Genomic DNA, 15,272 nt, shown 5'->3' with positions numbered 1-15,272 from the left:
TTATTTCTGGATTCTTTATTCTGTTCCATTGATCTATGTGTCTATTTTTATGCCAGTACCATGCTGTTTTGATTACTGTAGCCTTGTAGTACAATTTGAAGTCAGGTATCGTTATACCTCCCACTTTGTTCTTATTTCTCAAGATTGCTGAGGCTATCCAGGGTCTTTTATGGTCCCATATAAATTTTAGGATTATATGTTCTATTTCTGTGAAAAACGCCGTAGGTAGTTTGATAGGAATTGCGTTGAATATGTATATTGCCTTAGGCAGTATGGACATTTTAACTATATTAATTCTTCCTATCCATGAACATGGAATGTGTTTCCATCTATTTATGTTTTCTTTTATTTCTTTCTTCAGTGTCTTATAATTTTCTGAGTACAGATCTTTTACTTCTTTGGTTAAATTTATTCCCAGGTATTTTATAGTCTTTGGAACAATTGTAAATGGAATTGTTTTCTTAATTTCTCCTTCTGATATTTTATCATTGGTATATACAAATGCAACTGATTTCTGAATATTAATTTTGTATCCTGCTACTTTACTAATTCATCTATCAGCTCTAATAGTTTCTTGGTGGAGTCTTTAGGGGTCTGTATATATTGTATCATATCATCTGCATATAATGATAATTTTACTTCCTCCTTACCAATTTGGATGCCTTTTATTTCTTTTTCTTGTCTGATTGCTGTGGCTAGAACTTCCAGCACTGAATAGAAGTGGAGATAGTGGGCAGCCTTGCCTTGTTCCACATCTTAGGGGGAATGATTTTAGCTTTTCCCCATTCAGTATGATGTTAGCATTGGGTTAAAAATCTCACAAACCCAAAAGACACAATAAAGTACTTCCATTCTTAATGTTGTTTATTTCATATAATCTCTCGTTTCATATCATTTAGAATGATATGTAACTTTAAGTAACTTTTTTTCTTTTTTTTTTTCTTGAAGAAAATTTATTTGTACCTCTAGAGCAGAAATAGGGAAATGCTGTAAGTTTGTACAAACCATACTTTCATGAAATAGATCCTCATACCGCATTCTTTTTAATACGGGCTTGTTGCTTTACCATCATTCCTGGATTTTCAAAATCCAACTAACATGGATACCTCAGCTACTCTGTTTTGGCCTTCAGAAGTCCTTCCTCTCTCAGACGGGCTTTCTTTTCTAAGTTCAGGCTTGTTAAAGATTCATGTCTTTTGGCAGTCTTCTTGCCCTCAATGACCATCAAGATGCAACCTGCCACGGTCAGCGCGATCATCACATAGCTGATCTTCACCCGCATCTTGTTCTTGGCAGCATCGAGCATCTCAAACGAGACAGTCTCTGGGATTTCATCTTCCTTTTTGAAGCGACCTGACCATATGAGGATCTTCCTCTCTCAATCCGTAGGTTTGTGTAATGGCACTCTGTGGCTGTAAGTCTGGGATGGAGCTTTTGGACTTTCCTGTGGTTTGGTGCAAAATCCATTTATTCTCTTCAAATCAGAGTTTCTGGTAAGCTTTAGAGACGAGGAAGCATCTCTTTCACATAACCTAAACCAATTTCCCGCCGCCAGGCGCAGGCCGCGGAGGCTTCCCATGGCCGCCTACTCTGCCGACCAGTACAGCGCCTCGGGGGCGGCGGTGGCGTGGGGACAAAGTCACTCAGTGCCCTAAGTAACTTTTTTTTCAAGATGTGTTCTGGAGGAATATATTTTCTAAGGAGGTTCATATCTGAAATTAACTTTCTGTTATTTTTGCACAGGAAAGACAACTTGTCTGGGCATTACATTCTGGGTAGAAATGTTGTCTTAAAAAGTTCTGTAGATATCTTTTTTGTCTTTGTGGAATTTGCTATGGCAAAAGAGAAACCTGAGGCTTGTTTCACCTTTTGGAGAGTGAAGTTCCCCATCCTTCTGCCTGTTGCTCATGTATTTATAGGCTACGTTTATTCATCTCTGACCTTCAGAATTTCTAGTGGATGTTTCTAGATATGTCAATATATTCATTTTGCCTGGAATGTAGTGGATTCTCGATCTGGATATCCTAACATCTTTTTTCAAGGTGAAGAAAACATTAATTTTTTTTATTACGACTTCAGTGTTAGCTCTTATGCTGCCTTCATTGCCTTTCTTTCTAACCTGAAATATGTAAGACCCAGTATATACGGTAGTCAGAGATTGTTTTCTTCTTTCTCCTACCATGGTTTCTTCATGGGAACACCTTCTTTGGAATGAGGAACCCCCAAAGCTCGCTTCTCCATTCCCTCTTGCTGACCAGTTCTTTTCTAGGTAGCTGCCATGGTTGTTTTTAATGGAAAAAGCTGTTACTGAGGCATTGGATATAGAAGGAAAATAATACTCCAGCTTAAAAAAAAAATGGCACTTATATAGTAGTAGGAGAACTGTTGTCTGATTTAATGAGCCAGGTGGCAGACAGTGGGGAAGACATAATGGGCCTTTCTAACTTCAGGCAGGTGGGCTTCCTCTAGGTCTGGTGGCAAGCACAGGTGGGCCACTAATTGCCTTAAAAATCCAGGTTCATTGACCTTATAGTTAGTGGTAGGGAGTTGACTGTCAGTATTTGGTGGCAATGTAAACATTTGCGTGTGTGTGTGTGTGTGTGTGTGTGTGTGTGTGTGTGTATTTTAATGGCAGAGGGTCTATCAGGGCTGTTAGCCAGATGCCATTTGAAACTGGAACTCCTTGGGGCCTTTTTATTTTAAAAATTAATTACCAGCTTACTTTTATCTACCAACTCATGTGGCATATGTGAGACATAAGTAAGTGAAGAGCTAGAAAATGTCCAGTGGAATGAAGGGAGAAGACAGATTTGGGAGTTGTGCTTTGTCTCTTACTTCTCCACCCCCCACTTTCCCACTGTCCCCTGCGGCCCCATGACTTCTCTTTGTTCTCACTCCTTGCTTCCTCTTTCTCCCCAGCCTGGATTTAAACCTTACTTTATAGCCATTCTCTCACATCTACTTAACACAGGCATCGTCTTTATTTCTTTGCTGTCTCCCTGACAACTCTAATTTTCCTTGTCAGATCTCAATGGGCCATAATGATCAGGTACTCGGTCCTGGCAGGTATGGTATCTGCTGGGGTGGACTTCCCTTTTCCTTCCACCTCTGTGGAAGACCAGTGTGTTAGCTCGCACCTCAGTCAAGAGGCCGTTACAAGCAACAGAGGAAGGAACGGCTGTGCTGCTCCCTGACAGCTTGCAGATTCAGACTGACCCCACGTTGACACACAGGTACAGCATGTTTCATGGGCAGAGGTTTAGAACTGGGCATCCTGCCTATCCCACAGGTGTGCTCACTGCTGCTGCTGTGATTTCCAGCCTGGCAGCCAGGCCGAAGCACACGCTTTGTGGGAAGCTGAAAGAACAAGCCAAGGACCAATTTCCACTTGTATATCAGGTCAGGATGGATAACCTAGCAACACACATTTCCAGTGTTTTCATCTTTTGGTTAAACTGACAAATTGCTGTCATTGTGCAAGTTGAGCAAATATGTTAAAAGACCATTAAAACAACAAAAATTCAAAATTTGGATGTGAAGGCACTGGTCAGTGTTAAAATTCACTTCATATCCTAATGTTGAAGGTCTAGGTTATTGTCATATTTCAAATATGTTAAGGGTTTAATGTACTGGGGCCCATACATAAATTCCATATTTAATCTTTCTTCAGTTACATTTCCATATTTTTTATTACCGTTGCTAGCATGAATACCATCCTCTATAAAAGTGAAGTAATTTCAAGAAATATTATAAAGGCTGTATACTTCAACTGTACTTCACCTTTTTATTGGGTTATTTTGTTATACCAGGTAAAAATGCCCTTGTACATTTCCTGTTTCCACTGGGTCAATGAGTGTGAGCATGTCGGAATCTCAGATAATTTTTCCAAATAATCTTTTGCCTTTCCTTGTATTTAAAGAAGGGATAAGAACACTTAATTCTTAGTATTTTAATTGTGGGTTGTTATTTGAATAATATATATATTCAAAATATATATTATATTCAAAATATTTAATTGTATTATATTCAAATATTATATTCAAAATATATAATTATATTCAAATTAAAAAATATATATATATTTTAAAGTACCATTAATGGAAACTTTGTAAACTATGCCTACACAGCAGCAAATAAATTAATCTTCGCAGATACTAAGATAAGTTGTCCAAATAATACCAAACAGTTAAATTGTATCATTCATTTTTGTATGACCCAGAGCCTTGCACATACACATGTTAAATAATTATTTGGCGAATGAAAGAATATTTGGTATGGTCCTGATATTACTTAGATAGCCTCTGGCATCTAATACATGAGATTGAAAAAGTAAGAAAAATCATATTTATAGTTTGCAAGTAGAGGAGTAAGATTAGACCACAAGAAGTCAGGAAATCAAATCATGCAGTTTAATCTGTGATGCCTTTAGCTTTCCATTAAGGCTATGGCCTCACATGGGCAGGGAACCATTCTGTTGTGTGCTGAGACCCCTCTGTGCCCAGGTTGGAGAAGGTTTTTGTCCCTACGGGACACATCCTGGGACATCCCTGGGGCACATGGTGCTTTCTGGCTCCTTTATGACCCTTCTTGCTCATGCTAGCATAGTTGATCAATCAATTATTCAAATTGATGTTTTGCTTGTTTTACATAAAACAATGGGTTGGCTGGGTGACAGTTTACATTTTTAGTTTAGAAATATCCCTTTAAAATAAGCACTGAGAAGCTGTCAATAGGAGACCAGGTTGCTGTGAATCACCTGAACATACATTAATTGTTGGAAGCTCAGAGGACTGAGTACCACATTTTCTTCCTCAAAGCTCATAAGGCGCATGACTGCTGCCTTGTCAACCACAAAGTGGAGAAAATAAGCTCTTTGCATGATAAAATAAGGACAGAATAATTCTCAAATCAAATAGTATTTACTGAGTACCAATAAATGATACATTGTGTAGTACTTTTATTGAAGTATTATTTATTTGGCCTTCACAGCAACAGAAAGTTCACAGGGAATGTTGCTTTTCTGACTTTTATGAGCAAAAAATTTGAGGCTCAGAGAATTTAATTGACTTTCTTCGGCTCACAAAGCTACAAATTGGTAGAGGCAGAACAAGATTTTAGTTTTTCTCATTTCTAGTAATGTATTCTTTCTTTTGCCCCAATATAAGATTAATACTAATAAAATATGCTGTCTAACATTTATTGAATCAGGCATAACACCTTATAATCTCATTTTTCTCCACATAATAGGTCTGTAAAGTAGGTACTATCATTATTCGCATTCTACAGATGAGGTACAAAGTCTATAGTGGCAACTCTCCAGGGTTTGCTGGGGACATTCCAGGTGAATGCCCTAAAACTGGCTCTCAAGGAGTTGATAATGAAATCAGGGCAACCAATTGTATACATTGTAAATGACAATAATATATATATATATATATTTGAACAATACTTTGATAGCATAAAAAAATATCGCAGGTAGGACTTGATTATCAGATGGATTGCAGAGGAGATAAATACTCCAAGAGTGTAGAGACGGGTGGGTAATTACTTTGGGCTGAGGCAATTATGAGTACTGGAAAGCCCAGGCAGAGGGCTTTCAGCTGCTTCAGGAAGGTCTGGTAAAGGAGGAGTAGGAGGCAGAAGAGTCTGAGCATGTCCTAGAGCTGCAAATGTGCTCCACTGGGGCGTCCTAAGTCCACGCCCCTTTTCTATGGGAGTGTTTCATTTTCACCATTTCATACCTTGAGATGAAAAGATAACTGAAGAGCACCTTCTAAGGGTCCACTACTTAGAATAAGCAGCAAATCAGCACGAGTATACTTTTGATTAAGCAAGTCTTCTCCTAAACTCTTTCACACTGGATGGTCCTGGCAGTCCATAAAGCCCTTTAGTAGGTCCTGTCTTTCTGTAAAGGGATTATAGCGGCCCCTCATTAGGCAGCGTGGGGCCCAGTCTCCCCACATAACTCCAAATGTTCCTCGGCAAGCATTGCCACTCTGTGAATCAGGGAAAGAAGATGTTTCAGAGCTCCCAAATCTCTGAGTTCCTGGTTTTCTTTTCCTGACCAAATTTGCCCTTGTTTTGCAAACTTGACTCCAGTGGGAAGGGGAAAGATGTCTACAGACAGGCTATGAAGTTGGAGGTTTCCCAGCTAGCTTTTGTTGAAGCCCTTTTCTTAAATGGTTCAAACCTAAAAATGAGCAATGTTTTCAAATTTTGCGCTGAAGTTCTATTGGCAAACATTAATCCCTAGCCTCCTGCTCTCTTCAGTAGAACAAGCCTAAAACTTAGATTTGGAAGGGGCTGGAAATCTAACCCACACCCCATTCATTTTTTGCATGGGGTGGGAAAGCCTGAGATCACAGAGAAATCTATTAACAGGTACAAGGTAACTTAGCTAGAGAATATCAGTCTTCAGAGGAAAACCCCAGCGTTTGACTCTTTGTACATAGTTCATGACAAATAGTGTCTCTTCAGTTGTTGCTAGAATATTTAAACCTCTAAGCGTAGAGCATTATAATTATTAATTTTTGTAAGTGTGGGCTTGAGCTGGAGCCCCCCTGACCTGGCCAATGGTACGGTGGGACCAGGGGACACATGTGTGATCACTGATCATACCCTGCTCTACCCTTGGTGAACCTTCAGTCCATGTTTGCTGAGATCTTCAGGTGAATGACTTTATAGAATATGGACATCTTCTGACTTTGCCTGCACCCCTGTCTCCTATTCCCGTAGTCTTTGTTCCAAATTCACGGACTACTTTGAGCCTTGTTTTCTCTAACCCCCCCTCCCATGGAGGAAACATGAAGGTATAAATTTCAGTTGTTTACCTTCTTCTACCAGGTTCCAGCCAGTGACAAAAACTTGATGGTCTTAAGGATGTCACATAGAGGAACAAAGCAGGAGTGCCATTTTGTTAATGTCAGATATAAATATTTTTATGAACCCTTATATGTCTGGATTCATTAGCCATTTAATGAATTTGATGCACAGATGTTCAGGAAATTAGGAGCAACTGACTTCCCTGGGCAATTATAGTGAGCTTGGTGCCATCCAAGATATCAAAAACATGCTGTTCTTACAATCTGCCAAGAAACCAGGTATAGTAATAGTCTCTGTGTTATACATAAATTCACTATTAACACTCAATAAATGTTAATTGTATAATAATAAAGAATATTGAGCATGAGTCTCCCCAGCAGAGACCAGGTTGTGGATATAAAGGGATGCCCTCTGTCTTCAGAATATATCTTTCCTTTGGATTTATATTATATCCACCTGGTGGAAAGTAAAAGAATCGAGAAAGAGCTAATTGGTGCCTTACGCTGAGGTTATTTATTTTGAGTCATAAGAACTGACTTTGGCTTACAGAATTTTTCATCAAACAACTGTATCCAAAGTCTCAATTTGCCCTGCCAATCACTTTGTGTTTCACAGGCAGTGCAAGTGAAGTATAAAACGGGTGAAGGGAAAATGCAGTATCAGGCCGCACTGGGAATTGAAGCTGAGACTGTGCAGTGAAGTCCACACCCAGCCTAGAGGCGGGCACCATTTTCCAGGGTATTTGTCCTGCTTTATTACTGACTTGGTCACATTATACGGTTAGGAGGCCAAAAATATGGAGGGGAAGAAAGGGCCAAATAGGTCTATGCTCTGTACTTGAAAATGTTCTTCTCCAGCAGTGGTATGTTGGTAAATGTTTACAAACTCATTCCACTCCACCCCTGTGTCTGTCTCTCAAAAAAGCTCTGATTTCTAGTGTTTGCCTCTTTTCAGGGTGTAAATACTTGCACCATGGCCAATTTTAAGCCACCAACTTGACAATAACCAACTCACAAACTTCCTGAAAATTTAACAACCAGTTCTTGCAAGTTGATAATAAGCGGTTTCTGCAACCCGCTGGTCCTCAGTAGACAATAGTCATGGTGATAGAGACGGGTAGTGATTAAAGATGCCCTGGAGTAAGTAATACCCAAGGTTAAATTCTAGCTCTGCCTCTTACTAACTCTGTCATCTCCAGCCAGTTATTTCACCTCTCTGATCGCAGGGTCCTCAGTGACAAAATGGAAATAATATCTATCATAAGATTGAGAGTATAAGGAAGATAATTACTGTAGAGTGTTCAGCAAGGTTCTTGGATATAAGTACTCAAAAATGCTAATTGTTATTAATATTATATATTGTGAGATTAAATATGATAGTCTCAAGTCTATGTGGAAATATTACAATGATCAGAAAACGTGGAATATTATAGATATCAATTGGCCCTGGCATGTGAGTTGTGGGAAAATCATATCTTAATATTCATCGGGTATTTATTACAGTAGGCTTATATACATAGATGTGAAAGTGCCTTACAAATAGCCTTCAAAAGGAAAAATGTGCTTGATTTCTGAGATATACAAAGAAGAATCCATATCATATTGTTTTACAGATGCCGCTTTCACTGTGAGTGTCTTCTTTGTTGGTGAGCTGTTAGCAGCTTTTGTCTTTAGAAACCAATCTTTTGAAATAGATGGGCATCAAAATAGTGGTAGGTGCAAAACCATCCAACTGTCCTGCTTCACACAGGCTCGACAGGCCCAAGTTTCCTGTTCAGCTCAGAGGAACACCAAGCGTCTGGTAGGGGCCACCATACACCTCCCTCTCACAACGCTGCCCATCTCCTCCCCTTCAAGCACAGATCAACTGGACAAACAGAAGTTGAGAGAAAACAGGGCTTCTTTCCCAAGGAGACTGTGGAAATCGGGCATCTCTCTTTCTCTACCACTTAAAATGATTATCAATGCAGGTTTGCACTCTCTGAATCAGTTTGTTTGTTGAAATTCTTTGAGCATAATCGATGAGGAGCACAAATGTGTAATATTTTGTTAAATAGGAAATCTAGGTAGGGGAAAGAAATTTTGAGCACCACCATTAAGCACACCTTACACATGGCCATGCACTATTAAGCATCCCAAATAATTCTTTGGCTTTCCTCTTCCACCATTGTCTGGAAAAGCTTGTCTGCTGTCACCAAAGTCTAACATAAACGGCTCAGGGCTCTATATTGTCCCATTGCTGTTTGCTGTTATCTCACTAATTTTAATTTAGTTCAGATTCAGCGAGCTCTCTCTCTTCATAGCACAAAAGCATTTTGGCAGCCATCAGCTCCACGAGTAGGGATCCCAATCACACACACACAAAGAAACTGCAAATTAGAGCTTATATTCCTTATATCTTCACATGGCTGACTGAAGTAAGACAACTCCACAAACAATGCATTTTAAAGCACATTTGCAGGGGGAATATATTACAAATATGGCTAGGAAGTGGGCTGCAGTAAATCTTTAAAAGTGACTGATTTAAACCCAAACTTAATGTATGTTGGAGGCCAGCAATAATTTGACTTGCTGAGTGGATGGAATTTATGGGTATAATGCAGTGCAAATAAAAACATCCTCTTTCAGTCATAAAGGTGTATGCCGTGTCCATGCTGGGAAATATAGCTTCCCTTACCCCCGACTTCTGGTGAGAACTCAGGGGAATAGCTAAGTCAGACCAAATGCCTTTTCTTTGTGGCCTTATGGAAATATCAAGTTTTATTTTTGTGTTTAAGAGGGTTTATAGTGCCAGCCTTGGATCTGAGCTTTTGTGTTTGAGAACCAAATAAATAAGACAAACCAGAAATGCACTGCTAAGCTGTGAGTTATTTTCTTCATGAGGTGACTCAGACCTGAGTGAAGGAAAGGCAGACAGAGGACGAGGGTTTGGGACATAGAATGTTCACATCCACGCCTCAAAAGAATGACCCGAGGGGGAAGATTGAGGTTTGTAAAAAACCCACTGTCAACGGGCTTCTGACTTTGGGGATTTCCTATTTCTGAACTGTATGCTTCTGACATGTAACCCTGAGGAAGAAATCTCTCATGGAACATGTGTGGCCAAATGTCCATGAGGAGCTGAAGTTGAAGTTGGAAGATTGGAAGTGACGAATTTCCGTGAATGAATTAGCATGAAGTGAAATGAAGGCTGCAGGCTCCATCTTCCACATCCTTTGTATTTGGCCTCTTAGCCTGGTCTCTCCCCCTACCCCCCAACACTTCAGCCTTTGCCTACCCTTTGCCTATTGATTCTAGTTCTCTGTGAAATGTACCCAGGAAAAGGAACAAGATCAAGACTGAGAAGGTTCATGGGCACGATGATAGTCGTCTTTCTGCCTCAGCCTCTCTCCATTCCTGGAGGATCTGTAAGTTTCAGGACCAGGCTCTATGCTCACAGCCAGTAGACTGATGGTGAGATGACATGCAGTATTGTCAGAGCCCAGGGAGATTCATGTAACATCAAAAATTCATGGTTTACCTGCCTGCAATGAAGGAAGAAAAAAATTACAGTGGCATATTCTCAAGGTTTTGTATTTCCTGAGATACTTTCAGTATAAATTGCAGCTTTTGGAGAAGGCATATTCCTGGCGCCAATCCAACAATTTCACCATAAAGATCACTCATAAAGAGAAAAATCATAAAGATCATTCAAGTCAATATTTGTTTCAGAAGTCTGGAACAAATAAATGTCGGGGTTTATATGACCACCTTCCTCTTACATAAAAGTTTAAGATCAGTCATGTTGGCCTTCCTTATGGGGACAGTTAGACGGTGGGAAGAGAAGTTGGGAAAAGATGTAGGACAATTCCGAAATCATGACATATGGAATAGCTACAAAATATTAGGTGTCCTATGGAAAAGCTCAAAGAGTTAGTCCAAATTGCCATCGAAATATCTTCACTTAAAGAACTTTTCTATTGGATGTATATTATTTCTTTAGTTACTTAGTAAACCAGCCAAAATTTATAGCATCTCCTTATTAAGTGCATTGTGGGTTTCATGGGTACATCTCAGAAATAGTTTTCCCAAAGGAGAGTGGCAGCTTTTAAAGTGAATGGGAAGTACTGGAGAGATGGGAAAATACAGCTGGTTTCAGATGGTTCTGTCTTGGCCAGGGGTTATACGTAGTTGTGACTTTTCCCCCAAAGCCTAGGGAAGTGCCTCACCTCAGGTGTGTACTATCAGTTCTTTGGGTGTGTGACCTGTATGCTTACATCCTAAGCTGGTTCTGGGGTCCAGAAGACCACACATGGTAATGGAAATCCATATTGCCACAAGTTCAAAGAGATTTGAAGCTGTGACACGCAGTTGAAATCTCTTGCCCTAATCCTTTTCCTATCCTCTCCCACATTCCTCTCCCCCATCTCCTTAAACCTCAGCTAATCCCAACCAGCAGGATTCTTGACCTTCAGAGATCTTAGAAGCATTATCCAGGATGAGATTAGATTTGGGTGCACACTTAAGATAGCCCAGATTTTGGTAATATATGGGCTAGGGTGCTGGAAGACTTGGGATAGGCCACAGTAACTACCTATCTTGTGGCGGGGCCTTCCTGCTTTCTGGATTGACCCTAAAAATTGGCATTTTTAGAATGCTCCCAGGACCTGGGGAGGGCTATGCTCAATTTAAGATTTCAGTAGATGATTTTTGCCAGCTAAAACTTACTTCCCAAAGTTAATAGGTGGCATCCTTCTGCACTTACCTCTGGTGCTGGAATTTTGTTAGGATGCTATGCTTTGGGAGTACTTGTCCTGGGCTGCCTTACAGAGTACTTGGCAGGAGACTGTGGGGAAAACAAGAACCATGGTGATGAGAAGACCTTGAGTTCCATCCTGTTCTAATGTTACACTAATGTAACCACTTGATTTTCTCACCTGTAAAGTGGGAATGATGGTAATCCTTCCTCTGCTGACAAATCTCACTGAGGTAGGTAGGCTCTGAGAGGTAACTTTTGGCACTCTAATAACTAAACCAATGTGGATGGGTTCTAAGATTAGACCTTCATATTCCAAATCTCCCTGTGAGAGAATATCATTATGGAGATGATTTATGTAGTGTTATCTAGTTTATTATTTCCTTTCTCTGTAAAATAGTAAGAGTTCTCATTTATCTGGCACCTGCTGTGTGCCCTCATGTTATTCATTACCAATGATCACAAGGATTCCTCAGGTTGGGATCATTAACCTGAGTTTACAAGCTCAGAGGCCCAAGTACCCAGCCTGCTCTCACATGGGGGTGGCAATGGCGCAAGAGCCCACCGGAACCGTCAGACTCGGAGGTCCCTTGTTTTCCCATGAGAATACATGGAATCCACTTACTTATCTAAGCTGTTCCTCTCTGTACTAGTCTGTTTAAAGAAGTGCTGCTTAAAATATATTCTAAGAGATCAGAAAACCCAAAATACCACCAAGTTGTTCTGAGATATAGGCCAACTGTTAAAAAAAATGTGTTCAATGAAATGTCCTTTCAAATTTAAATAATGGAAAACACTTTCACATATAGTATGGCATTGAATCTTCAAAACCCATTGGAAGGGAGTATATGTATTTATCATGTGTTTAATAGAGGAGGAGACTTTGAAAGGCCATTGGCTACAACTTTCCAGAGGTCAGGTAACCAGTAGGAAGCAGAGGTGGGGCCTGAGCCTGGGTATTCCAGTGTTCTTTTATTTTTGTTACTCAGTCACATTCACTGAGAAAAGGGGGCAGGGAAGGAGCAGAGGTTATGAGAGAGCGATATCAGCATGGTGGTGGAACAGGAGTTTTCTATTCTCTTCCTCCCAAAGAACACTGATTTTGATAGTTACCCATGGACAAGAGAGAGTCTTTGTGGAGGTCTGGGGGTCCAGAGGAGAAGTTGCAGCATACCACTGAGGGAAAAAACCCGAGACTGGGCACATGGAAGAGGGCAAGAGGAACCAAGAGGAACGGTTTCATTTTACTCACACATTGAAATATAATTACAAACCTTTTTTTTTTTTTTTTTTTTTTTTTTGCACCTAAAAATTGCAGGTATAAATCCATTGGTTGGAAAGGGGTAAGAGTGTAACTAAATTGGTCTGTTTGGTCCAGTGATGAGAGCAGATTCTGGGACATAATCATTTGAGGCGTATATGGTTTGGGGAATGAGTTTAGTGAAGGCCAGTTTCTGGTGACACCTAAAAAGCTCATTCTTCCCTATTTACCCACCTTGAAATTTGTAACTCTCAAGCTGCTTTGACTTGAGATTCTTCCAGATTATGGACTTGTACATTTATAAGTAAAATACAAGTCAGTTTCCTTTTTGAAAAATCACGGGAGCATGAGGACCACGTGGGTTTTAATGTTAGTCCTTTGTGATCTCTGGCATGACTTCCACCACACTCTGTGGGTATAACACAAGATCAGGGTGGGATTTAGTGGAGCCCTTCTCTTGCTTTGACCCTAGATGTGGGTTAAGCCACATGCATTCAATGTAGAGCCTTTTGGTGGCCCCAATAGATGTAAAACAGGGCCATGTCCTAGCCCCTTCTGTTTTTAGCCTTTTAATATTCTAGCCTTTTAATAACTTAGTACCACATTTGAATTAGCCAGATCAGGATTACCTTATCATATTCTTTCTCCTCCTCCTTCTCCTCTTCCTTTTTATTTTAATACAGATGGGCTAATTTGGATAAGCTACGAATGATCCACAGATCAAAACCAGAATTAACGTTTAGGTAAAAGTGCTTCTGTACTATTTTACAAATAGAGTGAAAAATCTCACACACACACACACACACACACACACACACACACACACAGAGTTGTAGTTATAGTTATAGATGGAAAGATTTGAGAGGAAGCCAACTCATCTGTTTATGCAGGTGCAGGTATAAACCTTGGTACCTGAGTGATCTTCAACGTAAAGTAGGAAGGTACATTATTCCAAGTTAGGTATTGTATGGGTAGTTTACTAGTAGTTTTATTTTTTATGGCTCCTCTACACATATATGTTGACAGAAAGCAATAATTCAGGAAAGGCCTTGTTTGGTTCTCCTGCAGAACTGTGTTCATTACATTGCGGCCATGGTCTTGGTTTGAAAAGCCTTATAGTTCCAGCTCTCCAAAGCACTGTGGTGTATTTACAAGGAAGATGTTGTTTACCACATCACCAAGGTCTGTTGTCTGAGGACCTGGGGAGAATTCTCTCTCGTCTTAATGCAGGAGTCATTGTGCTTCTTTTGCACACCTGCGTTTTGGTCTGCTTTCGTTTTCATCTCTCTGGCACAGAATTGTGACTGATTATGTTTCCTCTTTTGTACTGGCTGCTGGGAAGCTCAGAATCAAAATGATGGTCCATCTACTCATAGAACATATACAGGATCTTCTGTTAATACATTTTATTTATTAAATCCACTCTTGGTTTTAGTTTAGTTTCCTATTTTTAGTTTCTTTATGTCATAATGTATTCTCTTTTGGATTTTTGTAAGGTGCTTTAAATCTTTCCTATAGTATGGGGGGGAAGGTAATTTTCCTTCTACTCTTCTAGGTTCTTCTGGCTGATCTAATCAAAGTAACATGAGACACATTAACAGGAGAAAATAACTATGTTTATTACATATGTACATACCGGGGATCTGTAAGAGGATGTGATCTGAAGACAGATTGGGTAGCTAAGGCTTACATGCCATCTTCAGCTAAGGAAAAGGCTGTGTTGTGGTTTGAGCTTTCAAAGGGGAGGAAGGCGATTCACATGGAGATGGAAAATAAATGTTTGGTAAATGAGTGTTTGCCAGGCCATCTTTAGCAATGGGACACAGGGAGGACTTTGAGCAAATGGGCCTTGCTAGGTTCCTCCCTGTCTGTCACACACTAGTTCATATTGAACTTCAGCTATCTATGGTGATAGCTCCTTTCCTGGAGCAGGTCCTCTGTCTAATCTCTTTTAGGCAATTAGGGGAAAGATCAAAGCTTCTTCCTGAGTCTTTTGTTTCTTAAAAATAACCAGCTTAAAATAATCAGTATCCCATAAAAGCATATTTTGGGCTGGTAAACTCTGCTCACCCTCAATAGCAAAGCAGAATATAAATATACAAACAAGCACCCAGGGTGATAAAAATATGGTAAAAGAGACAAGGGGAGAACATTAAGTATGGGATCAGAGACCAACTCTTTCCTGAGCACCCTACGCTATTCTACATGGAAAAAGACTCTTACCACCTACTACTGGGAGCTAGTTTTATTCACCTCTATGTTCCCATATTCAGAACAGTATCTGGCATTCAGTGGGTGCTTAATAAATACTTGCTGTATGAATGAGAAAACATAAATACTATTTTACACTTTACCTGGACTGATTTTTTTAACTGATTTTTATTTTTAACCTATTTTGATAGCATTTTAAAGATCAATGGCTAAGCTAGGAGACTATCCTTTTTTCTTATATGAG

General features: G+C 39.8%; 1 pseudogene across 1 annotated transcript; it reads right to left on the bottom strand.

Annotated features, from left to right (window-relative positions):
* Positions 1 to 1,055: 1,055 nt before the first annotated feature.
* Positions 1,056 to 1,645, bottom strand: LOC308498953 (protein FAM162A-like; annotated as a pseudogene). Its single transcript has one exon. The product of its transcript is annotated as a protein FAM162A-like (transcript).
* Positions 1,646 to 15,272: the final 13,627 nt, after the last annotated feature.

Source organism: Rhinolophus hipposideros (genome assembly GCF_964194185.1).
Source record: "Rhinolophus hipposideros genome assembly, chromosome: 6".
Taxonomy (NCBI): domain Eukaryota; kingdom Metazoa; phylum Chordata; class Mammalia; order Chiroptera; family Rhinolophidae; genus Rhinolophus; species Rhinolophus hipposideros.
Note: the sequence above shows the minus strand (reverse complement) of the source record. Positions and strands in the feature narration are given on the sequence as shown.